At 37.9% G+C, this 10,179-nt stretch overlaps 1 pseudogene; it reads left to right on the plus strand.

Annotated features, from left to right (window-relative positions):
* The first annotated feature begins 5,126 nt into the window (after positions 1–5,126).
* On the plus strand, positions 5,127–7,276 carry LOC140932118 (uncharacterized; annotated as a pseudogene).
* The last annotated feature ends 2,903 nt before the right edge of the window (positions 7,277–10,179 follow it).

The raw sequence follows: 10,179 nt of genomic DNA on the forward strand, positions 1-10,179 counted from the left end.
GCTGATCAGAAGCCACAGCCTTTTCGTAAGGCTTGGTGTTGTTGTGGCACAGCGAGTCAATTGCACAAGTCAACATAGAATTCCGTGTTTGAACCACCCATGTGGAGTCACTCGTAGCAGAGCATGGAGATTTTTGAAACTTTTAGAATAAGATGCAATGTCACCCTTGACATTTTCCTTCTCTAAAGAAAAATTGACGAAGTTATTAGCATCCTGTCATCCAAAGTTAAATTCTTGACTGATGTATCCATATTTTCTCTGTCCAAAAAAATTAACTCAAACTGCTTGGAGAGATTTTCAGCACACACTTGGGCCAACTCTCTGTCCATTACTTGAATGTTTTCCATGAGAGTGGCAAATTGCTGACCACTGCTCACTCTCCTCACCACTGTCAGTTTCGCTTCCATCCATTTTCTCATCCTGTGCTTGCTTGTTTTCTTCCGATGGGCGCCCAGCGTTCATTTTCTTTTTACAACATGGACAGTCTTGATCATCATGTCTCCCCCATAAAAACGGTTGCTTTGAGGTGGAAGCAGAGCTTAGGTCTGCTGCGCCTCGTATTCTGTTGAGAAGCCTTTTACACGCTGGGCATATGAGAGTAGGGTGAATTTTTCCCTGTCAACATCGACATCTATTTGAAATCTCAACCATAGTTCCTGCTTAAAGGATTGTTTGTCGGCAATATCAACCTTTCCCTTTATTTGTTTTCCACAAAGACGACAGCGACTCTTTAGAAACGATGTATGTTTTTCCATAAGGACACAAACTACAACAACAAAAACTAAGGATCAGTTTAGAATACATATGTATGATATCCACGAAACGCTCACACCATACTTGAACCAGTGAAGGGGCCGAAATTACACACTTCACAGATCTTCAAAGGTCGTGCATATGAACTAAAGTATCGTGCTTTGAATAATCAACAAGAAAATTTACTCTAGTTTCTCGGAGTAATTTTTTCAAAAACAAAAAGAATTATTACTTACCTGAAATGTGCAGGAATTCAATGACCACTCCACTCAGAAAGTTTCAAAAACATTACCGTTGACGTCACTTTCGGGAGATTTTTCTCAGGGTTGCGGAGACACACACCATCTTTCTTTTCTTTCACGTGTTCCTCTGATGTTCCTTTACAAATAATGCGTGGTCTCATGGGATAGAGAAAAGGGACAAAAATAAAAGCGGCCCAAAAGCATTGTGAATACTGATTTCTCTTGCAAGGCCCAAGAAGCCATTAGCGGTGATGTCATCATATATCCAGAAATTCTCCCGGACTGTCTGCACTCCTGAAACACATCAACAAAGAGGTAAAATAAATATTGCCTTTCGTGACACAGCACCAGCCCTAAGCGTCTACTTAAAAATAAGTTGTAATGAAAAAGTGGAATCTTACACTTCGTTACTTCGCCCAATTTTTAAGAACCACCTATCATTTCCTACAAGAAAGGAAAATACCGAAAGGACATGCTTGTTAGAGCTAAAGTATAAAAGGGTAACACAAGGTTTCATGCCGGTTTGGATGTGCAGCCTGTCACCCCTTGCATTTTTTTATGTGAACTTCATTTACGGACATTTCGTGGTACATTTAATGGGCATTTTACAGACATTTTGTAGTGCAGGTTTTTTTCTCTTTTTACGGGCATTTTGTAGGGATTTTGTGTGCTTGCTTTTCGTTCTGATTTGCTTCTGTGCCTTTTTTTACTGAGATAACATCAACATTTTGCAGAGATTTCATGTGGTACTCCGTGTATATGTTAAGGACATTACATACACTTTTGATAAACATTATGTGCACTTAATTTGTGTACATTTTAAAGACATTTTGTGTTTTTTTGCTAGATGTTTATTGGAATTTTGTTAACATTTTATGTTCTCCGAGTTTTTTTCCTTCATTTTTTTTACAGAGATTCTGTACAGGTTTTACAATGATTTTTATTTGGTTGTAAAATCTCTGTAAATTATGCTAAAAATTTACAAGGAAAACATGAGGATTTCACAGACATTTTATGCGATCTAGTCACTGTAGGTAAATCTACAGACATTTTACAGCGTTTGTAAAATGTCTGTAAGTGTGCACGTTTATAGACATTGCAATTTACAAGGAAGATATAGAGATTTACTGAGATTTTACCAACTAAATGGTTCAAGTTTTCCAGTGCATGTCCTTGAAGTGCTGTGGTGTTTTTGCACCTGTTAGAGTTACACGTGAACCCTTAAGCGAATTACCAATGCAAATCTTGCTTGTTTGTTTCAAGGACCTTCTTCTCCCTTCTCTTTTCTTTCTTTGTCCTTACAAGCTCTGCACTCTTTTGCAAGAGATTGCATGGTTGGGTTATTTCAAACGTCTTGATTATCCACATCAAGCCCAAATACTGAATAGATGTTCTTGTTTTGAAGTAATACGTTCATAAATTGTAACTTATTATCTGGCACAAAATGAACAGTTTTCATTACTTCATCTCTCATCAACCCAATGAAGTCAGCCCTGACAAGCCTTTGTGCCCAGTCGGATAACTCTTTGTAGGGTACTTTACGTACTGGGGGCTTTTAAGTGCCTCTGTCACAAGAATTTGCCTGAAGAGGCCAGAATGTGAGCTGTTGGTTCTACTCTTGCTTCTAACATGTCACTCTCTTGAAGGACATCTCCAACACAGGAAGTGGTTGAGCTGTCACCTGAAGCTGAGGTTTCAACTTCATCTGGCATCATTGGTGCTGGTGTCACTACCAAACCATTGACCACATCCCCCGCATTGCAAGTACTTGTATTGTTACTTTCAAATTGAGCCCTTGTACAAATTTCCTAAGTAAAGAAAGAATACCCAGGGATTTCAGAAAAGTACTTAATCCAAGGAGTAAAGATTATAAAATATTGTTAAGGGCTAACAGTTATTATTTGAAGTGAAATGAACCATGCTACAAGTAACTCGAATCGTTCATAAATGATTAGAAATGTACTTAGGTACATGTAAGATTTCCAGACAAAGGCCTGCTCTGGGACCTTAACTCGCCGCGAGATTATGCGAGCTAATGCGAGTTTAGGCGAGTTAAGGCGATATGAGGAAAAATTGAGCTTGCTCATCAGTTGCGAGTTTGTGCGAATTAGGGGAAAATGATCCACCTACTGTTGAGGTGATAAGGGTTAAACCTTAGTAATATGCTTTAGTAATATACTTAAAAAGATGCCTTGCAATCTTTGTGTGTCTTATATATATAGTAGGCTCCATGTTGCCCAATTACGAAAAAATTAAACAAAAAATTTCAGATGAGCTCCAAAGTTGAATGATGCCAAATCTTATTTAAATTTATTTAAATTGAATGATTTTCCTAATTGGACAGGCTTAAGTACAGATATGCTAGTGATGTGGAGTCATGTTCTTTATCAATATTACATAGCATTCAGACACCAAACTATACCATTTGGTGGTTGTATCATGATAATAATAATCATCACCATCATCATCATATATTATTTATTATAGCTATATAATTATTTGGCAGAATAATAAATTACCGGTAGGGATAAAAAAATGAAAATAAAACAATCATGAATTGATACAAAAAATGTAGCTGAAGAAAAAGCACAGGTAGGATATTCTATTTTATTTTATTTTTTTTTTAAATCAACAACACTGTTTCAATAGACAGGTGGGCATAATAGGTATCACATGACATGTCATCAGTTGTTATCACTGACTCCAGAATTGGGAAAAAATGTTTTAGCAGTCTGTGTCAATGTTCTTCAAAGAACTAGTATAAAAAACCGGGGAAGCTGACGAATGACAACTCAGCTGAGGAAATTTTTATGACACGATCAATTTTACTGAAATGAAATGAAATTTCTTTGTCCTTGAGCGTTATGAGACTTATCTTTAAGTCTTCAATTTGACCATTCCGTCCACTTCACTGATGGTTTCCCTTGGAATCGAGCCCAACTGTTTGTTTTCACTGCTAGAAATGATTGCCTTTTCGTTTCTTCGGGATAATCCATTTTAATTTCTTGCAAATGAAGGTTGATGCCTTTTCGCAAAGACAGCAGTTCCTGTATTTTAGAAACTCTCTCCTTAAACTTGGACAATCCGGTGAGCGACACCTTGATTTCTACAAAAGAAAGAAGGATCAAGTTAACTTGATAGTAAACTCTTTATGAAAACCAAAAAAATGACCATATTTTCTGTTCAGGCCTACTTATTTTTAAAAAAGTGTTGTGCAAAGGGGTATACCTTATTTAACTTGATTAACAAGAAAATACTCTCCACTATCGACTTTGTCTAGCAAACTCTTAAGAATTGTCAGTGATGAACGTTTCCTGGTTCGCATTTTTACAAAATGACCACGGCTCAGCCGTGTTGTGCGTGTTTACATGTCATGTACGCCACATTGAAGCTTCCTTCCTAAAACTTGCCAGTGGAGTGAGTTCAACAAGTCTTTTATAGAGTTAACGTTGCAAGGTTAAAAGGCTTTAGCTTAGCTTACCCGCAACTTGCATGTGATACATCTCGAAACTTCTCGATTAAAGATCAAAATTATTGCACGAGTTGTCCTCCTTTTCTTCAGAAGTTTTCCCCGTCCATCTTGAAAATTACCCAGAATACATATCGAGGACAATGGGCTGAGCGAGAGGGCCCTGGGAAGACATGAGTGACCAATATCTTCTGACCAGTCTCTCGCGAAAAAAGGCGGGAGAATTGTAATTGTAAACACAGTTCTTATAATGCTGGCGGGTTTTGTGTTGTTTTTGGTCAATTCAGCTTAAAATGTCTGACAAAGCTCAAAGTCGAGAGGAAATCGAGTTTTTAATAAATGGCGATGCAATGAAAAATAAATTGCAGTAGGTTTGGGATCAAGCAGTAACTGGTGACCAAGTCATCTACATCCTGCAGATCAGGAATAGAGTGTTGATTGCATGGGAAAAGCTAAAGTTCCCCGATGGTGAGGAAAGTTACGTTGAGCTGCTAAACAATCTTGTTGGTTATGGAATGGCTAAATTCAAAACAAACTCCAAAAGTTTGCTGTCCAGAATTAAAGTAGGATGCTTCTGAGGCAAAGAGAAAGCTACAGGAGCTCCAGAGGAGAGGGAAAAAAAGCATTCCTGGACAAAACTTTCAATCCTGAGAAGTGACATCATGACTGTGGGCGATTTGGAAGAAGAAAACAGGAGATTACAGGGAAAAGCCCAGGAACAAGAGGACAGAATAAAACGTTTGAATTATGACATTGAAGAGTGGAAGCAAAAGTTTGAAAACCTGGAAAAGGAGAAGGAAACATTATACCTGGAAATAAAGGAGAAGAGTGAACAGCATAGAATAAGTGCAAAGGAAGAAATAAAGGTGATGAAAGAGACGAATGAAAACATGGTTAAGTACATCAGAAAGCTTGAAGGAAATGCGAATATGCATTTAAGGCCCTTTGTAAAAGACATCACCAACTTATCAAAGAGGCAGGTAGAAAGAAGATCACAGGAACTTGGAAGGAGGGCCCAGAAAGCTCTTTGGTTCGCAAAAACTTTTGCCTTAGAGACAGAGGTTCTACAGCTTTCAGATAGTGAAGGACATGTCCATTCTATCAACATAAAATAAAAACAAATTTCCTCTTCGCCTTCTCCATCTGAAAGCCCACCACTGGCTCAGAGTCAAATTTACCCAGATTCCCCTCAAACCAGTCAGCCAAATCCTGATTCAACAATCTCCACAAGCGAAGATGCCCACTTACATGCATCTCACAACGAACAGAGTAAAAACAAGCAGTATGATAGTCTGTCTGAAGCTGACAAGGAGAAAGCTGAGACTGTTCTGTACCTCATGGATAAATTTTCAGTGGGTAATGCCTTCAGCTACGAGCTAAACATGGAAGTGAATGGGATGCCCAAATCATGCCTGATAAGGCAGTGTCGGGACAAGCTCAACAGTGCATGTTCCATAAGGTCAACCCTTGGAGATGCACCTGGTGCTCAAGTGTCTTTAAAGGAAGCTCTTATCAACAAGCTAAATATCCTGGCAAGTATTAACTCACTATCCATAAATATCAGGTAATGAAAAGGCTCTTCAACCAAATCTTAATAGTTCTTCTTTTTTGTCATGCACCGAAAGAAGATGGAAAACTTCCTGAAGACCACACTATCAAATTAAAGATTAGTGGTGATTGGGCAAGAATGACAAAGCTTATCAACTATGTCATTCTCAGCTTTTGCATCCTGAATGGCTCAGAGGATGTTCTATCTGCCAGAGGTGACTTCATGACAAACTCATTAATGATAATAACCCTACAGTGTAATAACACAAGGTAGGCTTTTTAATGTTTTTCCTCTGAAACAAGTTACTTTGTTTGATTTCTTTTAGCTACAAACACCATAACAGTCATGAGTGGTTCTGATTCTTTCGAGTCAATTAAAATTAGTTTTGCTGATGCATGGAACGAAATCAGTGAAGTAATTGCTGATGGAGAGGTGGAGATAAAGTCTGGACAAAAAGTCCCAGTGGAAGTGTGTTGGGGTGGAGACTATAAAGTATGTATAATTAAGATACCTATATTTATGCAGATGCTGATAATAAATTACAAATTTGTGTCTACAATGACAGTGTTGGGGTCTCTTTGTTTAGATGGATATTTTATCGCTTCTATCAACAGTTTCTTCTTGTTGTCAGTGGGAGAAGTGCGGCAAATTCCAATTATGCCTGCATCTGGTCCAAGATACATAAACATGAAAGGTAATAAATAAAATAAAGAACCCTGTAGCAGTAGCTAAGAGGGGAAAAATGCCATTAACCCTTTTTTTAACCCTTTTCCTTATTACTTCAAAGCACCGCACACCACACAGTGTAACATTACACTATGTTCATTAACTGTAGATTGTTGTGTTGACTGCCCTTTGTTTTCTTATTTTAGATGGGATATGTCCAAACCTGACACACACTACCACAGCGACCCCATGTGCCTTACCCTGGCTTAAGTGACACAGTATGTTGAAAATGGGAACAAGGAATTCTGCTGTATAAATCAACCTCTGCTAAACATTCCCCTCGACCACATTGTGCTGGATGAGCTACACCTTCTTTTGAGGATCACAGATGTTCTAATGAGTAATCTAATTGAAGATGCCATTGAACGGGATGACAAGGAAAGCATACTAATGGCACAAAGGAGGGAAAAGCTTGAGCGAGGGAAACATCTTCGAAAATTGGCAGAGACCATCAACAGCTGTGGAGTGACGTTTAATGTATGGGAAAAGAAAAATGCTGATGGAAAGGGTTCTGTGACAGTGGACTGGACAAGTTAAATGGGGATGAAAAACGGAAGCTTCTCAAGCTGTTGCCAGATAAATTGTTAGAGCAAACGGATGGAATCCATCAGGGTACAGCACCCACTCTTATAAAAATCTGGAGGGTAAGATTATTGTCTATCCAATATTCTAGATAAACTATATAAAAAGAAACATAGATTAACACCTTTCAAACTTCTACTGGGACTTTGGGAATATATATTTGTTCTCTAATCACTCTGCGGTGAAACGAGAACAAATCATTTTCACTCTAGAAACCATGAAACGCAGACAAGAATCAGGAATAGGCATCTCGTTTATTGATAGGTAGACTATCAACCCTGTCAATAAAATAAAGAAAGAGAACAGAGAATTGAAAAACCAAAGAAATTAAATCTCTAAACTTTTTGAAACTGATAACAAAGCTTCTAAATTATCTTTAACGTAACCGTCTTTGGCTTTGTCTGAACGCCAACGTCCATGGCGCTTAAATAGCCTATCATTAACACCCGCATTCGCAGCGGCGGTAGCGCCCCCTGATCTAAGACTATGGAGGCCGAATAAGTTAGTGGAATAACGTAATTGAGAAAAAGCAGGCAAAACTACTTCCTGAGTACGGGTATAGGAGATGCCTGTGCTCCTTATAGTATAAGATGCATTAGATTTTACGAAATGTAACGAGCGAAAAAACATTAAGTTAGAGGAGAAATCAATACCAGCAGCCTGGATGTATCTATTCAACAAATTATACGGGCAAGTAATATGCCCAGTCAACATAACAACATTTCCATTTCTGTAAATGTCAGTCTTATTCTTGGCAATAAATAGTTCAACGTATTTGTCTTTACAAAACTTAACATCACAACAGGTAAATTAGCCAGTTCATTAAAGCGCAAAAACCCGGCGAAAGCTGTAACACCAATAGCAGCGGTGCGTAAATCGGACAAGTTAGCATTAGCTGATGCAAATTTCTGACATATGCTTAAAACCATATCAGGAGTCACGGGCTCTTTTTTGACTATCGGTCTAGAAAGGCTTCTTTTGGCTGATTCAAGGATACCTTTCACACGGTTGGAATGGCAAGGATTGGATAATCCAAAAAGATCATGCGCCCAACGGATACCATAAACGGTGGCTTCCAAAGCCGAATATGACAAATTACTTTCGATCTCTGATCAATTTTCGATACCAAAATTCATGCCTTTGATGCTTATTTGAAGGCAACAAATGACCAGCCTCGCTTTCGTGCAGTGTTGATCATGTGCTCAATATTTAGTACTTAAGTCTATGGATATGTATTAGATAGACTATATTAAAGATTTCTGGTATTTTTGTGGAAATCTTTTTTTGTAGTTAATTGTATTTACACGCCATTTTATATTAGAGCCTCAATTCCATGTTGAGCCATATAGGTCTAAAAACAGGTCCCCCATAGCGACCGCCGGTGCAGGTTACAAAATTGTCGACAATATTTTTTTGTGTTCCTCAGGTTTCCCTTAACACATTTAGGTAGGTGGTTTGCTTTCACCAAAAAAAAATCTCACGGAAATTTATTTTATGACATATGCTCCCTGACTATTTCCTCGGAACAAAAATTTGAAAACATCTCCTCTAAAGTCAATTGTTACTGCACCACGTTGTTTACTCTTTAAATAACTTTCAAAATGAACCCTCAGTTGAGAAACTTCTTTCAACACGGTGTCTTTACTTGGTTGAGGATTGTGAAAATAACTGCAAAACAAGATGTTTATTTTGTAGTTTACATTTCATGGAGTAAATATCCACCGCTGTCTGATTACTTACAAGTAGGTAGTGCCTTAAGAGAATTTTAATTTTATCCAAAATCTTTCAGTAATTAAAATAATGCCATGAATAAGTCGGAATTATAATATTCAAATTTTCGATGATCAATTCCCACATTCTCCTTGGTAATGTGACACATCATGCCCTATAATGAGAAGATAATTTTTCTGTTGATGAGATGGTTGTTTCATTTACATTTTAAAGCAACGTGGTTCGTCGGTCTAAACGATAAATAAGATATGATGAACTCATCCTTAAAAACGAAAAACATCCTATCTCAACAAAAGGTTGAAAGCCTTGTCTCATCAGGAGCTCAGAAGGCAATCAAGGAAACAGGTCAGGGAGGGGAGGTAGACAGAATTAATTAATAGCTGATGGGGAATGGGGCGGGTTTCGGAGAAAAGGCCTGTTTCTACACGTTTCGACGCCTTTATGGTACCATTTGGCTGAGCCCTACGTGCCTTTTTGTTATTTAAGGATGCCTTTTGTTTGAAAATCACTACTACATACCTCTACTCTTGGTCGTTTATCTTTGTGGCCTATTGGTGTGTCCATTATGGTTGTCTATAGTTGTAAGGGTGAATGAATCTTGATTGTTTTTATCCTCGTAAGGTATTTACATACTAGGTGTTTATATTTAGCTTAAACGCAGAGATTGAAAGGTTAGGAATGCTTACCTCGATGGCGAAGTTCGCTGTGTTGGGAAACGACTGGTGAACTTGTGAAATCTGTATAGGCTACGCGATTGCATAGATTACGTCAAGTTTTTTTTAAATTTTTCAAGGGAATGTAACTATTTCCAGTGCGCGTGGCGAGCGGAGTACTGTTGAATTAAATAATTATTCGTTTTTCTTTGAAAATTTTTGAGGCGTGAGCAGAAATACTTACGTGCAATCGTTATTTTGATACTTGCGAGAATGATTGTTTTGTGAAGGTGCTAAAATTGAACAATGTCTAAAGAATTAGAGACTTGGTTTGCAAAGGTTTTGAAATCTCGCTATATCACTACTGGTATAAGATATGATTTGCAAAAAATTGATAGACTGTACAGTACGTTGGCACGGTTAAAGTTTGAAATATATAACTTAAGAAAGGAAGCAGATGTGGAATATACAGCT

This window comes from Porites lutea, chromosome 3, assembly GCF_958299795.1.
Source record: "Porites lutea chromosome 3, jaPorLute2.1, whole genome shotgun sequence".
NCBI classification, from domain to species: Eukaryota; Metazoa; Cnidaria; class Anthozoa; order Scleractinia; family Poritidae; genus Porites; species Porites lutea.